The sequence below is a fragment of the Callorhinus ursinus genome, unplaced genomic scaffold (genome assembly GCF_003265705.2).
Source record: "Callorhinus ursinus isolate GAN/ISIS: 27379988/994484 unplaced genomic scaffold, GSC_fseal_2.0 scaffold10, whole genome shotgun sequence".
Classification (NCBI taxonomy): domain Eukaryota; kingdom Metazoa; phylum Chordata; class Mammalia; order Carnivora; family Otariidae; genus Callorhinus; species Callorhinus ursinus.
This window is the reverse complement of record NW_027397072.1, coordinates 37,175,861-37,195,463: the sequence shown is the minus strand read 5'-3', so window position 1 is coordinate 37,195,463 and position 19,603 is coordinate 37,175,861. Positions and strand designations below refer to the sequence as shown.

The following is a 19,603-nucleotide window of genomic DNA, read 5'->3' as shown; positions in this document are numbered from 1 at the left end:
CTTTTCTGCATCCAGCATCACTACTGAACACCGGGGTGGGGGCGGGAGGTGGTTCATTTCAACACATCGCTGTGATTTTTAAAATGAGGATGCGAGCCTCTGGTTTTTGATCCTCATGTCCATTTAGCTTGATGTCCTCCTAACTGTGGCCACTTGGCCTTTTAACTGAATGGTGCTTTAATATATTTTATAAGGCATCAATTATTTCTGCAGGCAATTTTATTCACTGATTCATTTACTCACCAAGTATTTACTGAGCAGATACCTTGTACCAGGAACAGTGAGGGGCCTGGGGATCTAGCAGAAAATAAAACAGACACCCCAAAGGTGGTTTTCTCCTCCCCCCACTTTGTAATTGAGTTGTCATTACGTTTACAGCATTTCTTCTTGCCTTCATGTTTGCATTCTGCAGCTGCATTTGACACCGTGAGAAGGTGACGGCTTTAGAGCCCGGCAGACGGGGCCCAGAATTGTCCCTCTGCTCCTGGGTCTTCCGTGGGTGCCACGGGGTGGCTGCCTGCCTGTCTGCACACGCCAGGTGCCTCACCAGTGAGACTGGTCAGTGAATTACTTATTTGAATGAATAACACATGAGCCCTTTGCATTTCACAAATCAGCTCATGTTAGTGCAGATTCATCACACTGTGTTTGGCTTATCAGATACTTAAACGAGATGCCTCCATTTCCAAGGCAACAGTGTCCTGGTCCCTCCACCCCGAGGCTGCTGCTTCGGGTCCTCCCCTGTCCACTCCCGGACTCAGCATCATCAGGTAAAGGGAAAACACACACTTCGGGGCATTGTCCACTGAGCCCTGACTGCTTAGGAGAAGGGAGGCGAAGGACTAGGTTTTGGGGTGAAAGGGACAGTGCGGGAGCAGCAGGTAAACCACCCACTAAGGCCCAAGGCCTGGTTTCTGTTTGTCTCCATTTCAGAGCAAAACTCCCGCCGTGAATTTTCCTGAGGCCCGTCCTCACTCTTAAAAGGGCTGACATTCAGACAGCCTGGCGTTCTCACATTTGCATTTGCTGATTTAGAATTGAAAAAGATGTATATATTTAAAAAGGAAAAAAACAGAATGTGGTTGTTCTAGCTGTGATTACACAGCCAAAACCATTTTTCCCCCCTGTATGGCTGGGGCTCCATCGCTCGGCTCCCCTAGTAGGTGGAAAGCGTTTTTGTGAACTTGAACTGGCTTGCTTAATTTGCTGCACCAATGCAATTTTGCAAGCACCTGGTTCTATATAGGTAACTGGGGTTCCAGTTCCTATTTTATATCAAATTGTCAGGAACGAAAAATAGGTGAAAGCTTGCTCCCGCAAGAATTACTTTACTCACTTTGAATTGATAGGTATTTATTATTATTTTTTTAGGTTTACATGTTCTGATGACACAAGCAATATATACCCACTTTTCAAACTATGAAAATCAGCGAAGCATCAAGAAAAAGGTAAAATATCTCATATAATCTTACCCAGGATTTGCATTCTTACCAGTTTTATTCGGGGCTTTCTTAAGCCACTTCATCTTACCCTCTATCTCTCTTTTTTAAAGATTTTATTTTATTTATTTGACAGAGAGAGACACAGCGAGAGAGGGAACACAAGCAGGGGGGAGTAGCAGAGGGAGAGGGAGAAGCAGGCTTCCCGCGGAGCAGGGAGCCCGATGCGGGGCTCAATCCCAGGACCCTGGGACCATGACCTGAGCTGACTGAGCCACTCAGGTCCCCCCTCCCATCTCTTTAGAGTAAAAATTCTCCACCTTTTTCTGCCTTGGAAGTCTTCTGAGTGCATTTGTCATCTCTCTTAGGATGTACTTGCTGTTGATGTTCTCGTGTGACACTGGGGCCTTTCCTGCAGAGGTGAGCTTTAAGCTACGGCTATGTGGAACCTACCCCAGATTCCCAGGGAAGGCAGACCTTGTTAAAAAAGACATTCAGGGCAGCTCCAAGGATGGAGGGGAGGGACGGACAAGGACCTGGGAGGACACACCCATAATAACAGTTGGGGTCTCCGTGAGGCAAGCCCTGATCTGAGTGCTTGATGGGAATGAACTGGATCGCCCGGCAGGTGCTATGATTGCCCTACTGCAGGAACCATGGGGCGGGTGTGAGGATGGCTGAGCACCCAGGGGGACCTCCCGTTAGAGGCTGTGGCTGGCCGGGCTGATGCCCAGCCTGTGTACCCTGGGATCGGCCACTCTTGTATGGTACCTGATAGTCATTTAATGTCTAAATCTATGTTGCTGTTAAATATCATCAATAATTAATGGTATTTTAGGAAATGTTGTTCCTAAAGAGGAACATCCCAAAGTCATCTCAGCCTGGGACACACAGTACAGTGGGAAAGGACAGTCTTGCTGGCTGGGCTTGTCGGGCTGTGAGTCGGCAGCTGCGTGGGTGAGACCTCTGCCTGTGTGTATGAAAGCCCTTAGTGTTCAAGTCTCTGTGTTCTCAGGGTCTCAACTTAACCCTCCCCACTGTTGTGAGAGTGCATCCACTTTTACCCATAGATGTGTAAGGTTAGGACTTTCTGCCTATTCGTCCCTGTGACCCTAGCTTGCACCTGACACCTGGTAGGTGCCCAGTAAAGGTTGTGAAAAGAATACATGAAGGAATGCTGTTTTATATTTGATGGTTTGAGAAAATGCTTGTGGCTTCATTTTAAATTAAACACAAGAGGGGCGCCTGGGTAGCTCAGATGGTTGAGCACCTGCCTTTGGCTCAGGTCATGATCTCCATGGGATTAGGCCCTGTGCTGGGCTCCTTGCTTAGTAAGGAGTCTTCTTCTCCCCCTCCCGCTGCTGCTCCCCTCTGCTTGTGTTCTCTCTCTCCAATGAATAAATGAAATCTTAAAAAAAATAAAATTAAACAAAAGATAGAAAATTGATTCTGTTAAAAACCCAAAATTGCCCTCCCCCATGTTTGCACACACATCCCTGCAGTAGCTGGAACACCAAAATGTTCACTGTGCTTGTCTACTGATGGTCAGTAAGTCTAGGCATAATTTAAACATTTTTTAAAATAATTTTTAGTATTTTCCAAAATACCATCAGTATGTATGTATTGCCCTTATCACATGATAAATCAACTTAAACAGAAAATCAAATACTGGACATTTTCTTTTCTGTATAAAATAGAGAGTCACAAAAATCAAATAAATAGTGGAGAAGAGCTGGACCCTCACGGGTCGGGAGTACCTGGCCCAGAATGTGCACATACAAGACCTGGTGGTTGGAGGTGACGTAGGGGAAGAATCAAGATATTTATTCGGATTTTGGCAGCATCGAAAATAGGCCCAGGTGACTTCCCGCCGCATGGCCCGGTCATGTGCTCTGCACACACGATTCCTGCAGGTTTGGTTCTTTATTGTGCGGTACCAGGTTCTCAGTGCAACATAACTAACCATAGGCTGGGCCTCTGAGCCACCATCCATCCAGAGTGGAGATATAAGGCAGAAATCAAGCTGGGCTATGAAGTCTCTAAACACTGAGGAAAAACCACCCTTGTCAGGTATATTCATGCATGGCGGCAACGGGACCACACCTGAGACCAGCCTCTGTGCGTAACATGGCTGAGAAAGGACCATAAAATGGAATTCTTTGATTCCTCTGGCTAATTTCCAACCTTCATTCAGAACTGCATCATGGAGTGAGCCAGACTGGCTGGAGTCTGCCTCAGGCCCATGGGTTGCGGTGTCACCAGCTGCAGAACTTTGGTGTGAGGGCCTCGGTTCTTTGCACAGATGCCAGTCACACCTTGCAAGGTTGCTACGAGTTGGTGAAGGCTCAACACACAATGGCTTTCCTATTTCCTTTTTCTTCCAGGATAGAGCTGGTATCTAAGTTTAAGGGATTTCTTTATACCCTACTCCTCTGCTTTCCTTCATATTGAAATACTTTATCCATTTTTTTTCATAAAGATTATTCCTTTCTCTTAATATGTGTCTTTTTGGGTTTAGGGATAGCCACACAGAATTTTCTGGATGAGCTATTTCTTTTAAGAGATGAAAATCTCACGTTAAGTTACATTTATTGAATACCTACTATGTGCCTTTTCTACATGTATACCAGTGAGAAATGCAAAAGAATTGGAAGATGATGCTTTTCAAAAAGGAGTTTACCTTCTTATTTTTCCTACCATAGGGCCTAAAATTAATATCATTCCAATAAATTCTTTGTTTCAGTATAACCTTGTCTATAACTATTGCTACCATCACCACCATGACCACCACCACCACCAATCATCTCCACCACCATGATCACCACTACCATCAACAACACCATCATCACCACCACCATCATCTCTACTACCACCATCACCATGATCACCACCATCATCTCCACCACCACCATCACCATCACCATCATCACCATTATCACCACGATCATCTCCACCACCACCATCACCATCATTACCCTCATCATCATCACCACCACCATCACCATCATCACCACCACCATCACCATCATCACCACCACCACCATCACCATCATCACCACCACCACCATCATCATCACCACCATCACCAACATCACCATCATCACCACCACCATCATCACCATTATCACCACCATCACCACTACCATCAACATCACCATCATACCACCACCATCACCACCATCACCATCATCATTATCACCACCATCACCACCACCATCACCACCACCATCATCATCATCTCCACCATCACCATCTCCACCACCACCATCATCATCTCCACCATCATCAGCTCCACCATCACCATCTCCACCACCACCATCACCACCATCACCATCTCCACCATCACCATCACCACTACCATCATCACCACCATTATCTCTACCACGACCATCGGCATTATCACCCCCCACTCCAGCCTCCATCACCACCTCCACCACCACCACCACCACTATTTGCCATAGCTGCCACTTTTGCCATCATTGTCACTACCATCACCTCCATCACTACCGCCATCACCACTGCCACCAATGGCACCACCACCACTAACAACACCGTCACCGCCCTCACTCCACATGTGGACAAGACTTCATAGCAAAGTTTTCCAAACTGCACCTGCAAAGCCCTCAGACTCTGATGAACCCCTGAAGGGTGGAGCAGAATTGGGGTATGAAGGGCACTAAGCACATGGGGCTCTGGGCTCATCCTCCTTCCACTTGTGCATCCATCTCAGGCACCCTCATTATTTGCCTTGCATTTTAGGGTTCCTCACAAAATTCCACCTGAAGAGTTCTAGACTTTAAAAACAATTTTAAATTATGGCACACAGAAACACAGATTTGTTTATCATGAGAGAGCCGGGTCACCTTGGGTGGTGGTGGGGAGAAGACAGGACTCCATGGTCTTAGGCTGGCATCAGACAAGGCAGCTGGAGGAAGTGAAAGGGGACGAGAAAACCAGAAGGCAGCAAGGTCAAACACTGCTTTTGTTTCCAGGGTATATTCTGGGTGAGATTAGGTTAATCTGAGTTTAGGAAGAACAGCTGGGGAGGCTGGGAAGTCTTCCTGCAGACTCAGTGTGATGACAAAAATTTTCTTCCAGTCTGTAGCCCATTGCCCCATCACTCCACTTGATGCCAGGCCAAGGCAGGCTTTTCTGGGAGGGTTTCTCTGTTGGCACTCCCTTCTGGCACATCTTATCTTTGGGGTCAGTGGCGTGAGTCTTCTCTCTTTTGGAGAGTAAGTGTTGGAGAGCCTTATTGGATAATTCCTTCCCTTGAAATTTTACTTTCTGGGGGGAAAATATATACTCCCATTAGACATGAAACATGTTTTTTTTCTTTTTTTTTAAATCCAGCACAGAAACAGATCTGAGGCTTACAAATAGTCTCAGCACGGATGACAAATCCTTCATTATTACCCAACAATTATTTCTTGCACTGCTGTGTCAGACATGGAAACTCGGGGAGGCCAGGTTGGCATTCCTCACATTCCTGACGCTAGCTGAAGTTTTCTTTCTTTTTCTGCTCTGAGGAGCAGCTAGATGCGCATAGGGTGAGGATGGGGAAGTAGAGGCAAGAGAGGGATATATAATGGAGAGAACCAGGCTTCAAAGCCTGCTTCTGGGGTATGAGCTCACATGCCTGCAGGCAGGTGGGTAGTGGTTGTGAGCACCTCCGAGGGCTAACTGTGAGGCAGAGGGAACTAGGGGAATGAAGAGCTCATGCCCATCTCAGTGGAAAAAAACCACTCAGCTCCAGTTAGTCTTTGCCACAGGAAAATGAGGCCTATTGTTGTCAGATTTTCTGCAAAAGCTAGAATCAGAATTTTTAAAGTGCAAAAATGCCTGATTTTAAGACCAGCTGTAAATTGACCACTTACAACTTTTAAAAAATTATCGTACTGTGCAGGTCAAATGAGCACATTTGGGAATAGTATCTGACCTCCAGATATCTGGTTGGCTTTCTTTGTTGAAGGATTTCTCATCTCCAAGTGAAGGAGCAGAAAACATGTCAGAGTATCTATGTCTAAAGAGGATTTGGTTGGTGAAGATCTATTTTTCCCACTAGCAAACCTTAAAGAATCTGTCGAGGAGCAGCCCTGGTCTGACAAGGTTTTGAAGGGCGAATGTTCAAGCCCTTTTCCCCAGAGGCAGAAAGCAATTTGTGTTCAGACTATAGGCTGTGAGCTGGGGGCACCTGTATTTTACTCGTCACCAATGCTAATTGCCCCTGCCCCAGTCACCTGTTAACTACCTGTAAAATTAGAGAAATGGGTTGGGTGTGGGCATTTCAGGATTTGTGTGTATCCGTGTGTGTTTAATATTCTTACTCAAAACTCAAAGGCCAGAGAATGAAGCAAATGAGTGAAGAGCTTCTGCAGCTGAGGCGTGGGGGGGGAGAGAGCGCAGGAAGGGTCTGCAGCTTCAAACTGCCTCCCCTCAAGGGCTATGGACAGGCTTGTCAGTCCCTGGCCTCTCTCTTCCAGAATCTTCACTGTGAGTCCATTTTTCCTCATGCTCTTCCAAGAGCCAAGCTTTTGGGGACAAAATGTGGGCAGATGCCTTTAAAAAACAGGACTCAGCCAGGGCAGGTTCTCACTTAAAAAGTAGAGTGAAAAATCCAGACCTCGAGGCAAATCATCTCCAAAGGTAAAGCATATTTTTCTGGTGAGTTCCCACTTCCGGTAAGCAGAGAAATACAGCCTAAGAAAACATGCAAGAATGGGAGACAGGGTCTTGAAGGAGGCACGGGTCCAGGTACTGTTTGGCCATCATTAATTAGGGAAGATCCCAAGTTCAGTCCTTAGGGCGTTGATGGAAAGAATGAGATGGATTATGTCCTGCCTGCAAATCAGGCCCTGGGGAGTGACGGTGGTGTTCCGTCTAGTCCCTCCCGCTGTGCATGTGGCTCTCACAAGGAGCAGCGACCACTGACATTGATAGGAAGCGTGAAGATGAACGTTGTGAGGACCAGCGAGGACCAGCGGAGGGAGAGAACGTTTGGCGTGAGTTCAGTGTGCGCACGCGCCCTGCTTGTTATTCACGAACATGCGCATTTGTGGTGTCACAAATGGCAACTGGCCTTTGCTCGCTCTTCCTCAACCTCTGAACTGTCGTAATAGTGAGGATGAGAACAGCTACGTGTAACGCTGCAGGTGGATTCCTTCATTGAATCTTCATGATGACCCTCGGAGCAAATCATTTGAGGACACCCTCCCCCCCCCCGCCCCCGCTCCCCCCAGGATGACGCAGCCGCAGAGGCGGGAGGAGGAGATGGGAGTCTCCAGCGCGGCCTGTGGCCCAGGCTGGGCTCAAAGTCATGGATGCTAATGAGAAGCCAGTTCCTGCTTACCCTACTGGTGAGTAGTATTTGTGGAGGTGTCCTCTTGGCGTCCTTGTCCTGAGTAGCGCCTACAGAATCCTCGCTTCCTAGGGGATGAATGCAGACATGAAATGTGGCCCCCGGTGGGCTTCCGGGGTGGCTGCTGGCCCGCAGTTCCCTGCCGCCTCCCTGTCCTCGTTGCTGGTCCTGGGAGGGTCTGTGGTTCGCTCCCATCAGGGCTGACGCCCGCAGAGGTTCCTGGTTTGTCCTGTCCGTTCCAACTTCTCTGGCAGATTCTGGGTTGACTCAGAAGCTGAGTGTCAGGGCTGTAAACCCCAACAGTCACCTGATTGCCCCTCGCTATGGACTGGATGTTTGTGTCCTCTCCAGATGCTTGCAGTGAAGCCTAAACTCCCAGTGCCATGGTATGAGGAGGTCAGGCCTGTGGAAAATGATTAGGTCATGAGGGTGGAGCCCTCATGAATGGGATTAGTGCCCTTTTAAGAAGAGACACCGAGACATGATTTTGCTCTCTTTCCGGCTTGTGAGGATATGGCGAGGAGACAGCCATCTGCAAACCAGGGAGAGTATGCTCACTAGATACCAGATCTGCTCCCAAACTGTGAGAAATACATTTCTGTTGCATAAGCCACGCAGTCCGTGGTATTCTGTTATAGTAGCTTCAGTGGGCTTAGGACACCCTGGTCTCCATTCTGCCGGAGAGAAATGCAAACGTAGGTCCACCTTTTGCCTTCCATGGGCTCTCTGGGACCTTATCACTTTCAGAGCTGCAGGAGGTAGCTGTGGCTTCTCCAGCACCAAAACCTAGGGGAAAGAGGAGTAGGTGCTGGGTGAGAGGGCCCGAGTCCTCCCCAGGGCTCCTGGGGAACCACAGGCTGGCCGGGAAGTCAGGGAAAGAAGAAGCTCCAGACAGGGCAGGAGGAGCTCCAGAAAGGAAGCCAGAGGGCAGCCAGAGGGCAGCAGAACCTTGGTGGTTCAAGGCCTCACTCTGGCCTGGAGTTGGGGCCCAGGTGGGACACTATGGGTACCTTCCAGCCACTGTGTCTGTGGTTCAAAGCTGGTCTGTTGCTCTCAGACGTTTTCTCTGGCCAAAACCACATACTGGTTTTCACAAATGAAACAAAGCGAGGCTTAGAAATTATTATCCCCAAGAAAAGAAGTTTGATCTTCCCTCTTCCATTCCTTCAGCCACCCTCCCCAAATGAGCACCATCTCCTGCTCTGTGATTTTCTTTGGCAGAGTGCATGTCCCCACAGGGGCCCTCAGCACTTTTGAGTTGTGATGGGTTTGGAGATCACCTCTTTCAATTCCCTTCTTTCATAGAGGGGACCTTGAAGACTGGCAGGGCAGGGGACTGACCAAGGCCACACTGAGTTACTGGGGAGAGGAGCCAAGGTGTTTGAGTCAGGCCCCCAGCTGCGGTCATGGCTGTGCTATTTACTAATTACGTCATCTCGGGAAAATCACCTGACCTTTCTAAAATTTGCTTCTCTCAATCGTAAAATGGGAATAATCATGGCATCTGCCTGAGCATTTTGGTGAGGACTGAATAGGTAAAAGCAAGTTCAGTGCTTAGCACCCTGCTTGGAATAGTGACAGTTCTTATTTGGCTATTCTTACTGGTTTAAGTGTTGTACTCCGTTAAACCACTGGTTACTCCTGTTTATGGGTTTATGACTCAAACAAATATTTATTAGGTTCATACTATGCATCCAGTGATTTGGCCAAACACATGACAAATTGAAGGCCTCAGCCTGACCCCTGGAGACTTGAAGTTTCCACCTGGAGATGGTGGTTGAAGAGATGGCAGGGTGGGTGGCTTGAGTGGAGAGGGGCAAGAATGAGCTGGACCTCAGGGATGGGGAGGTGCCAGGGAAGGAGTGATCCTCGCATCCGGAGAGTCAGGAAAAGGAATGGAACAAGAAGGCAGGAGAGAGAGTTGAGATGCAGGGTGAGGAGCTCAGGAGTCTGAGGAGTGAGTGGAATAATGGGCTTGCTGCCCATTGACCTTGACTCTTATTGACCTCATAAGGGAGAATATTAGCAGGAAGGTGCCAGGGGAGGGAAGAAGCTGACACTGACATGTAGGTGTCTCCTCACATCACTGGGTCAAGATCTGTTGTGGTATCTCAAGGGAACCAGGCAGGGTGGGGCTTGCCTCTGAGCTTACACCCTAGATGGGCACCCGAGAACGCATGGCGGTGGCTTTGTGCTCTTGGGGGTAAGAAGCCTAGCTCGACCGCTCACTCGCTGTGTGGTCCCAAGTAATCTCTTTGGAGCCTTTGAACCCCAGTTTCCTCATCTGTAAACTGGGTCACTGATAGCACTGGTTTCCTAGGCTGCTGAAAGGAGCAAGTGGGGAAATGCATGGAAATGACCCCGGCCCAGGCGGGTTTCAGTGTTCTCATATTTAATAAGGGAGATCACAATAGCTTTTCTGCTCTGGAAAGAAAACAGAAAGGACTATGTATGTGAAAGTCATTTGGAAGTGTAACCTTGCAGTGCAGTATTTTTGTTGGAGGAACCTTCAGTTCAGTTTGTTGGGGAGATGGAGGGAGCATTAGGGACATGGGGAATTTTATGTGTTGAATTAGGAGAACAAGATAGAGAATCTCATGCTGGGTTTCTTAAAAAAAAAAAAAAAAGGTCTTAAATAAAGCTGTGTGTTTTCCTAACAGATTTGTGGAAAGAACACAAAATCCCCCATCACTGGCCTCTAGTTTCAGGAGAGAAAGGGAAACTTCATTTAAGGGGCCTGCTGACTGCATCAACAACGTGTGGGTAACATCAGTGAGAGAGGAAGGGAAGTGTCCAGGGCACACTAAGGTTTCAGAATGGGAGCAGGCTTCCTGGGTCTCTAATGCATTACCGATGTGTGCTCATCTTGAAGGTAATCCATTAAACATTTGTGAACAATGATGCTAGCAGTGATGGTCAGCACCCATACTGCTGAACAGAGGTTCACATGTGTTCTGCCCATCATGTTATTGATGATGGGTCTTTTCAAAGTTGTGTTAAGATTGTCTGCCCCTTAGTACTAACATTAGCCATTTAACACCCCTCTCTTAACCATCTGGTACCCTGTTGAACACAACCAGGAAGTATCCGAGCTGGAGAAGGTGTGAAGTTGCGTGGTGGTTGTTATTGCGTGGAAAGACGGGTGTATGATCAGAGAAACTGCTGAAGGAGAGGCTCAGATGTGGGATGGAGACACTTCATCCAGGGGCTGGAAAGGCTGGAGGGCACGTCCATTCCAAAACAAATTCTCTGACACCAACTGAGTGTCCTACAGTTCAATTTGACATTACACAGAATTAGTGCAGACCCTACAAGTTCAAGGGCTCAGTTCCATGGGACTGCCCACCATTTCAGACACCAGTCGCAAGTCCCAGCTTGCCAGGCTGCTCACAGTTCTGTCTGACTTGGCTACGGTTTGGGGGTTCCCACGGTTCCATAATTTGCTAGAATGACTCACATTGCATTGCCCAGCAAAGTGCTATACTTACAATCACCATTTTATTATAAAGGATACAAGTGGTCAGCCAGATGAAGAGATGCATAGGGCAGCAAGGTTTAGGGGTGGGGGTGGGGAGGTAGAAGGCAGTGGTGGCAGGGGCAGAAGTGTCTGTCCTAGGGGAATCAAGGTGCACCACCCTCCCAGTACATCGATGTGTTCACCAACCAGGAAGCTCCTTGAGACCCGTCAATGTATCAGGTTCCATCTAGAATTTCATTATGTAGGCACACCTGATTGGACTCAATCTCCAGCCCTTCCCTGGAGATGGGAGATGGGACCAAGAGTCCTAACTCTAATCATGTGCCAGGCAAGGCGCCGGCCTTTCAGAGTCTTGTCTTGTCTTTTTAAAAAGATTTTATTTATTTATTTGACAGAGAGAGACACAGTGAGAGAGGGAACACAAGCAGGGGGAGCAGGAGAGGGAGAAGCAGGCTCCTCGCTGAGCAGGGAGCCCTGATGCGGGGCTCGATCCCGGGAGCCCGGGATCCTGACCTGAGCCGAAGGCAGATGCTTAACCACCTGAGCCACCCAGGTGTCCCCAGAACCTGGCAGTCTTTATTGGCATGGTGAGGATGGTGACAGAACCTGACTGTGAGGTTGTTATTCCAAATTTGATAGATAAGACCCGTGAGGGCTTTATATATTCCCCGGCACTGCAGGAGCTCAAGAAATGGCAGGATTCAGGGTGGTGGCGGTGAGGGCATAGGGTACGGATGACGCCAACACCGTCTTGTTGATGCATCTCCACCAGAGTCCTGAAAGGTCTAAGAGAGTAGAGTTAAGACAAATAACTTGGTCAACATTTGGAATTTGTTGTCTTGAGAGAAGGTCTTGGTTAAAAATCTAAATAGTTTGGAGATCGATGAGGATGATCACCAGCACTAAGACAGCCCTCACTGCCAATTGGGGAAGCAAGGGTACTTTAAGGGTTGTCTCCATCAGCTTTTGGTCCTTCTGTAAATACTTCACGTCCAGCACTGTGAGTGAAATACCCTAGTCTCAATAGCCCATGGGCTTGATCTTGATGGCCTTTCTTAAGTTATTATAATTGTCTTGATTACATTCACTATTTCTCAGTAAGAGACATGAGCTCTGAAAATACTTTGCCATATTTCGTTCTTAGGAAGTTGAATTGTAGTTGTGATCAGAAACATCTCTTGGACATAGAGTGTGTGTCAGGTTGAACCAGGTTTTCTCTCACTTCATCCTCACCTGGACAGTGTCACTGCTGAGACCTTTGGCAAAGGAGCCTTCGCACAGCCTGGTCAACAGAGAGGGTAAGGGTATAAGGAGGTGCGGCCCCTAACCCCTGCCGCACCTGGGCATGCCCTTGCAAAACAAATGTCCGATTTCTGGGCTCTGGTTCCTCATTGTAAGCTGAGAGGGTTCAACCAGAGGGCATGTATTCTTTTGTTTTCTGGTTTTCTCCTCCGTGAAATGGATGATCCCCCCGCTTCCAACCAGTGACACTGTTTACTGAGCATTTACTACATGCCAGGCCTGTGTCAGCACTTTTCACACCCAGCCTCATTTCTCCCTGGCAACAACTCAAAGAATTAACACCTTTAAATTATGCTTGTTTGCCAGATGAGGAAAGTGAGCCTCAGAGACTGAGTGACTTTTTCAGGGTCTCTCAGCTGGTCACTGGGGAGCTGGGTTGGAATCCAGTTGTGCCTGAGTCCACTGAATGAGAGAGAGCAAGCTAAGGAAGAGTTAGAGGGGGCTCGGCTTCATTAACAACTGAAGACTGATGTAGGGATGCCCCAATGGAAAGGTCAGGCTTGATATGGTATAAGACATACAGAAAGCTTTAAAAAAAAAGGGGGGGGGAGCATGAGAGAGAGAAAGACCCCCCAGTCTTTAGGATAAGAGGCACACCACCTCCCTTGCCTGGCTCAGGGCTGGCCATGGGCATCCTGGTCATTGTCTGCCCAGGAATAATGGATGGTCCCATAGTGACTTGGGAGCCATACTGACAGCCCGAGAAGAAACCATTTAGACCTTTGCCCTGTAGCTGATAATAAAATAAAGAAACACTCAAAGAAGGTGACACAGAACAGGAGTAAGAACCACGGCAAGGTTATCCTGAGGAAAACAGAGCAGGTTTGTCCGTTGGTCGTGGGAGGACTGAGCCCTAAAGATTGCTAACCTGCTCTCTGCGCGGCTTGGCTGCCCGAATTATCTTGACGGCAGGAGGGAGGAGAAGGAGCAGGGAATTGAAACCATTTGGTCTGAGGGCTGAGATTGTGTTTTGCGGATTTGGCAGAGAAATTTTCAGTCATTACTTTTATTAACCCTTACTCAGAAAACAAAGGGCAAACTGCTTGTGTGTGTTGTCCTTCTCTGGGGAGACTGAGGTGGCAGGCAAGGAGCAGGGACTCATGCATACATTTCCTTGCCTTTTTAGTAGATGGCAGTATTGTGTCACCTCGACTAGAAGTTAGGCTAAATGTGCAGGTGGTCGCACAAATAGTAGGACATCGTCCTTCCTAATTTTGCCTCTTGAGTGGCTTACTTCCCCATCTCATGTTTTCCTAACATGGTACCCCGACCCTGTCCCCTGACATTATCCACCTGCTTGCCAATGATAAACATGAATCCAGCCAGAAATGGTTGTCCTCGCAGGCTCTCTATGAGGGTCTGGGTCAGAGCTGGCCTACACCATGCGGAAATCTGAGTGCCTTCCTGGAGGTGGGCGGCCCTAACGTCTCTGCACTGGGGAGGGCCCGAGCCCAGTGCTGGGGCAGTGGTAACCCCAGAAGCACATCGCTGTGTGGTTGGTAGCAGCTTAAAAAAACTAATAAAACAGGGGCACCTGGGTGGCTCAGTCAGTTAAGCATCTGCCTTCGGCTCAGGTCATGATCCCAGGGTCCTGGGATGGAGCCCCATATTGGGCTCCCTGCTCAGCAGGAGCCTGCTTCTCCCTCTCCTCCAGGCTTGTGCTCTCTCTCGCTATCTCTGTCACTATCTGTCTGTCTCTCAGATAAATAAATAAAATCGTTCAAACAAACCGACAAACAAAACTAATAAAATAATAAAGTCCCAGAGCAACTCTGGGGAGAGTGATTTATCCATAGCACTATAGATAAGCATTAATAGAAAGAGGGAAAAGCTCAGGCGTCTTTTTCTTAAAAAAAGAATTTTATCTTTAATAATATTTGTAGACCTCTTCGCCAACTGAAGAGCATAGGCAGGTGAGGGGCTTGGAACATTCCTTTAAGAATCATATGAGTTGCATCCTTCGATTTTTTTTTTCTCTTCTGGTAGTAAAACTCTTAACAACCTTATATATTTTGTAGCATATATTGATCAGATTTAGGGAAAATAACTCAAAACCATTCTGTTAGGTTGACTGACTTCGCTTTCCTTCCTTAAAAAAAAAAAAAAAAGAATGGAATTTTTCCTCCCCAAAGTTGGGGCAAAATAGAATCAAAAGGTTGATGGCAGTTCAGCGAGACAGCCAGTGACAAAGGGGAGGTCCGTGGCTGACAGCCAGCGTCTGCTTGGGAAGAAACAGCAGATGCCATGAAGTGGCACCCTTGCACCCTGGGCGCTCCCAGAGCAAAGCAGAGTGGTCTGGGGCTGTTGCCAAGGGTGAGTAGAGAGCACATCTGTGCATGTTCTGGGCCTTATTTTCTTTTCCTGAAGCTTAAGAGTTAGCTGCACCTTTACTGACAAAGAATCACTGAAACATCATTTTTGAACAAAAATAAGTACCAGAAGTGTGGTTTCCCTTTTTGGAGACTGTGCTAGTGCAGGTGGGAGTGCAGGGTAAGGGTTGAGCCGGTGCAGGGTTGTTAATAGAAGCATCCCCAGGGCAGGTTCTGGCCATATCTCCCCAACATGTAAGAGTGGTGTCTGTTCTAGTCACTGAGAGAGGCTCATTATGCTAATTGATTTAAATCACACCACAACCCAGTCAGTTGATCTAACTAGACAGGTTTATAGGTGAGAAAAAGGAGGTTCAGAAAGGCTGAGCAACCTTTGAGGTCACCCAGCTGTGAGCAGTAAAGCTGAGAATAGGCTAAGGCAGTCTCTCTGCTCCCTGGGCTGCTGGTCAGCTTGCGCAGAGCTCCCACCCACCACTCCCCTGCTTCTAAGGCAGGGCCTTCAGTGACACTGTCTGAGGGCAGGCAGTCCAAGCAGATACCTATCTCTCTGGGTTATGTTTCCACAGTTGCTCAGAGAACTGGATGTACGTCTTGGGTGTGGACAGTAACTGGCAAAGATGAGAATGTGATTTGCTTTCCTTTCCAAGGCTCAGAAGTCAGGGTAGCTAGAACGTTACAAGTGTGGGTGGCAGGCATCAGGCTCTAACTAGATTAGGGGCTTGGAAACTCTGTAGCAGTATGTGTGCATCAGGATGAAGTACCAGGATTGATAGAACCATGTATTAGAAATCAGAACACTTGTTTTATGTCTTGCATTGTTTCGGACAGCATTTTTCACTTACACAGAATTCTGTGTTGCAATGGTTGAGATGTGAAATTTCGTAGACACGATCTGGAGAGGACTATGAATGTGCACCGACAGTGGAGACCCATCTTCCCTTCACTGGGAAGGCAGTCCTTGAGACCGCAGTGTCCACGACAGGCAGAGCATCACCAGCCCCACACACTCAGCGATCATTTTATCCCTTTTTATTTCCTTACTGTCCCAGTGCCATTGAGGACTTTCAGCTTGGCATAAGAAGCAGCAATTCCCTTGCGGCAATGCATTTTGAGGGAGTTGTTTCCATTAGTTGCAAATTAAGGGTGACTGTGGGTGACTTGGGAGTGGCATTAATGGATGGTGAGCTAGAAACTAACAGGATTACCAACCACAATGGAGCCGATCTCGAACATGTTCCAAACTGTGCTTTCACTTCTTTACCGCTGTTGAAAGCTCGTCTCTTAGAAATCCCCATAAATGATAAAGGTAGGTCTCTTTTGGAAAAGAAGCAGCTATCCCCGAATGCAGACTATCCCAGCTTGGAACAGTTCTGGGTCTGGTGACTGAGGGTGGGATCCCTGGGCCACTTTACATCTGTGTTCCCACATTCCAGCCTTTAGAAGCAAGGAATGCTCACTTGAACCCCCACCGTCAGCCCGTTTCTGGAATGCTCCGGAGAAAGAGGAAGGAGGAGGGCTTCCGGACAGGACCAGTTAGGGGGACAGTTCTACGTGATGATGACGAGCTGCTTCTGGAGGCAGATGCAGAGCTGCTTCAGGAGCTGGTGGCGTCACTGACCAGCGAGTCACCATCCCACGGGCACCGCCTGGAGTAGTGGTGAGAGACCCAACACGAGCGATTCTTCCTACCTACCTTCTTACCTCATTCTTCAGTCTGCCTGAAGAAGTTCTCCCTGAAAACCCTCTTGTAAAGCTGGTGGTAATTCAGTTTTATAGAACAAAGAGCAGGACTTGTGGCTGGGACTGAATAAAACTTTTTAAAGCCAATGTGCACCATTTGAGAACAGCATCACTTATAGGTGGTGAAATTTTGTGTTTGTGGTCATTTCCACAAGAAGTGTGACATTAGTCGGACACCCCCAGGAGGAATCAGAGGGAACTGCAACATCTTTCTCTACAACTCACGTTTTGTCCTCTGTGCATGGGTTACATGCCCTGGCTTGCAAGCCCTGAGGAACATTTCTCCAGAAATGAACCCGGTGGTGCAGAAGCTGAGCTTGGGCATCTGTAGAGGTGGTGTGCACCTGTGTTATCAGGAGGTGGAAGAGTCAGATCCCAGCTCCACTAGTAGTTAGTGCTGAAAGCTTGGCAACATGCCTACTTTTGTACCTCAACATTCTCATCTGTAAATTGGGGATAATGATGGTAAACTATGCTTCATAGGCTTCCTGGGGGGGATTACGTAAGTGAATAACACATACAAAGTGTGGGGAACACTGCCTGACATGGGGTGCACACTCAGCTGTGCTCCTTAGGAGTGCTGCCTGCCGAAGAGGTGGTGATCCCAAGCAGCCACAGAATCGTGTGCTGGAGTTTTGGTGTGGCTCACTTGTCTTCTGAAAGCTGTCTAGTATTTCCCCCTGGTCATCCTCAGAGACACTTTGAGTCAATTCTGTGTATGCACATTCCTTCCTTTCGTGCTATCAGAAAGAAAGGAGCTGGATATGGTTCAAAACCATGGGGAGGAGGCAAATGAGATAAGGTTTTCCATGTGGATGGAGTCAGGCCTTCAAAGTGGTCTGTCTCTGATCCTCAGGGAAGCAGCTGCTCTATCTCAGCGGGACCGGCCTGGGATCCCTGCCGCAAAGCTGATGAGAGGGGAGTCTTGGTCTTGCCTTCTGACTTCGCTTGTGGGTTCTGCTCAGCCTCACTCTCACCTGCACTTCTTTCTGCTCACGCTCCTCCTGGCGGTGTCTGGATGGCCTCTCCAGGGCTTTTCTGGTGAACCGTACAGATTAAGTAGAACATGCGAGGGGAACCGGGTGTGCCGCATGCGAAATTACTGCAGAGGCAACACACCCCCATCCAGATAGAGACGTTGAGCCTTACCAGCCCCCGCTATGCTCCCTTCGTGTCTCCTCCCAAACATCACCTCCTGCAGAGGTTACCACCAGTCCCAGCTTCTCTCACGACAGATGGATGGGCCTGTTTTATTACATTCTCGGTAACTGGAACTGTGCAGTTTTGAGCTTGGCTTCTTTGGCTTAATGCTCGGTGAGATTCCTCTGCGTTGTCAACAGTGGCAGTTCTCTCTTTCCCGTTGCTGTCTAGAGCGCCACTGTATACATTTCTCATGTAGTCTTCTTATTCATTCGTTCATTCTCCTTCGATGGACACTTGAGTTCTTTTCGGTTTTGGGCTATCATGAATAATGGTGCCATGAGCATATCTTTTGGCGAATATATGTAGGCATCTCTGTTGGGTAAGACTGGAATTGATAGGTCACAAGGTATGCTTACCTTCAGCTTCAGTGAATATTGCCTAATGGTTGTTCAGGTGGTTCAACACATTCTACCCCCACTAGCAGTATATGAGCTTTCCTTTGCAGAACGTCCTCACCAGCACTTGGTACTATTAGTGTACTTTTGAACTGTGTGTAGTGGTATCTCATTGTGGCTTCAGCTTGCATTTCTCTGATGATTAAGCCTTTGTGCCTTTTTAGATGTGTGTGGGCCATTTGGATGTCTCCTTTCATGAAGTGCCTGTTTACATTATTTGCTTAACTTTTAAGTTGGGTGGTTAGTCTTTATCTATCCGATCATAAGATTTTCTTTGTATGTCCTGGGTATGAGTCCTTTGCCAAATATATTTGCTACAGCTATACCTTCTGCTGTGTGGTTTGCTTTTTCACTTTGTAGTGCAATCTTATAGAAACTTTATTGTTCTACCTTTCTCATTTGGGTTTACAATGCTACTGGAATTGTTGAGTTTATTTCTGGAATCTCAGTTCTAGTTCATTGATCGTGGTTTCTGTATGCCTGTTCCCTAGGCGGGTACCACACTGTCTTGATTACTGTGTCTTTTTGTAGGGTCATGTAGATTTTGAAATCTGAAAGTGTGAGCCCTCCAAACTTGTCCTTCTTTTTCAAGATTGTGTTGGCTACTTGGGGTCTTTTTGTAATTCCTGATGAGTTTGAGGATCAATTTGTCTGTTTCTGGAAAAAGGCAGTTGGAATTTTGATAGGAATCACATTGAATCTGTAAATGAACTTGGGGAGCATTGCAGTGTTAACAGCATTAGGTCTTACTATCCATGAACACAGGGTATCTTTCCGTTATTTCGATCTTTAGTGTTGTCCAAGAAAGTATCAGAGTTTTCCAAGTTCAAGTTTTATGCTTTTTTGGTTATTTTTTTCTTTTGTAGTTTTTCTTTTCAATACTGTTGTAAATGGGATTATTTTCTTAATTTCAATTTTGATTTGTTCATTGTTGGTATATAAAAATACAACTGCTTTTTGAGTATCAATTGTGTATCCTATAATTCTGCTGGACTTGTTCATTAGCTTATAATAGATTTTGTTGTTGATTCTTTAGGATTTATATAAGATCATGTCACCTGCAGATACATACAGTTTTCCTTCTTTTCCAGTAGAAGGAAATTCTTTCTTTATAAGATTTACTTGATTTTCTTGACTGAAGGCTTCCTGGATTATTGTAAACCTTTGGTTAATTTCCAGAGTTCTGAAAAAGTTGATTTTGAGAAATTTTGCCAGTTTTTTGGTTGCTTTTATGGAGGGGCAAACTTTCGACGTTCTTACTCATCCATTTTTGCAGATGTCACCTCAGGCTTTTAACTAGAACATTTGTTTTATTTCCATCTTATATAACATAGCCATCTTATAATTTGTTCTCTCTT

At 47.1% G+C, this 19,603-nt stretch overlaps 2 long non-coding RNA genes across 2 annotated transcripts in view; both read left to right on the top strand.

The window, feature by feature from the left end:
* Positions 1-219: 219 nt before the first annotated feature.
* Positions 220-1,857, top strand: LOC112821024 (uncharacterized). Its single transcript, XR_003207325.1, has 3 exons — positions 220-770; positions 1,372-1,448; positions 1,808-1,857. It is a non-coding gene; the product is annotated as an uncharacterized lncRNA (long non-coding RNA).
* A 3,420-nt stretch (positions 1,858-5,277) lies between these two features.
* LOC141373580 (uncharacterized) overlaps positions 5,278-19,603 on the top strand; it is a 48,660-nt gene continuing 34,334 nt past the window's right edge. The window contains exon 1 of the long non-coding RNA XR_012379730.1: positions 5,278-7,795. This is a non-coding gene — a long non-coding RNA (uncharacterized lncRNA). The remainder of the gene's footprint in view (positions 7,796-19,603) is intronic.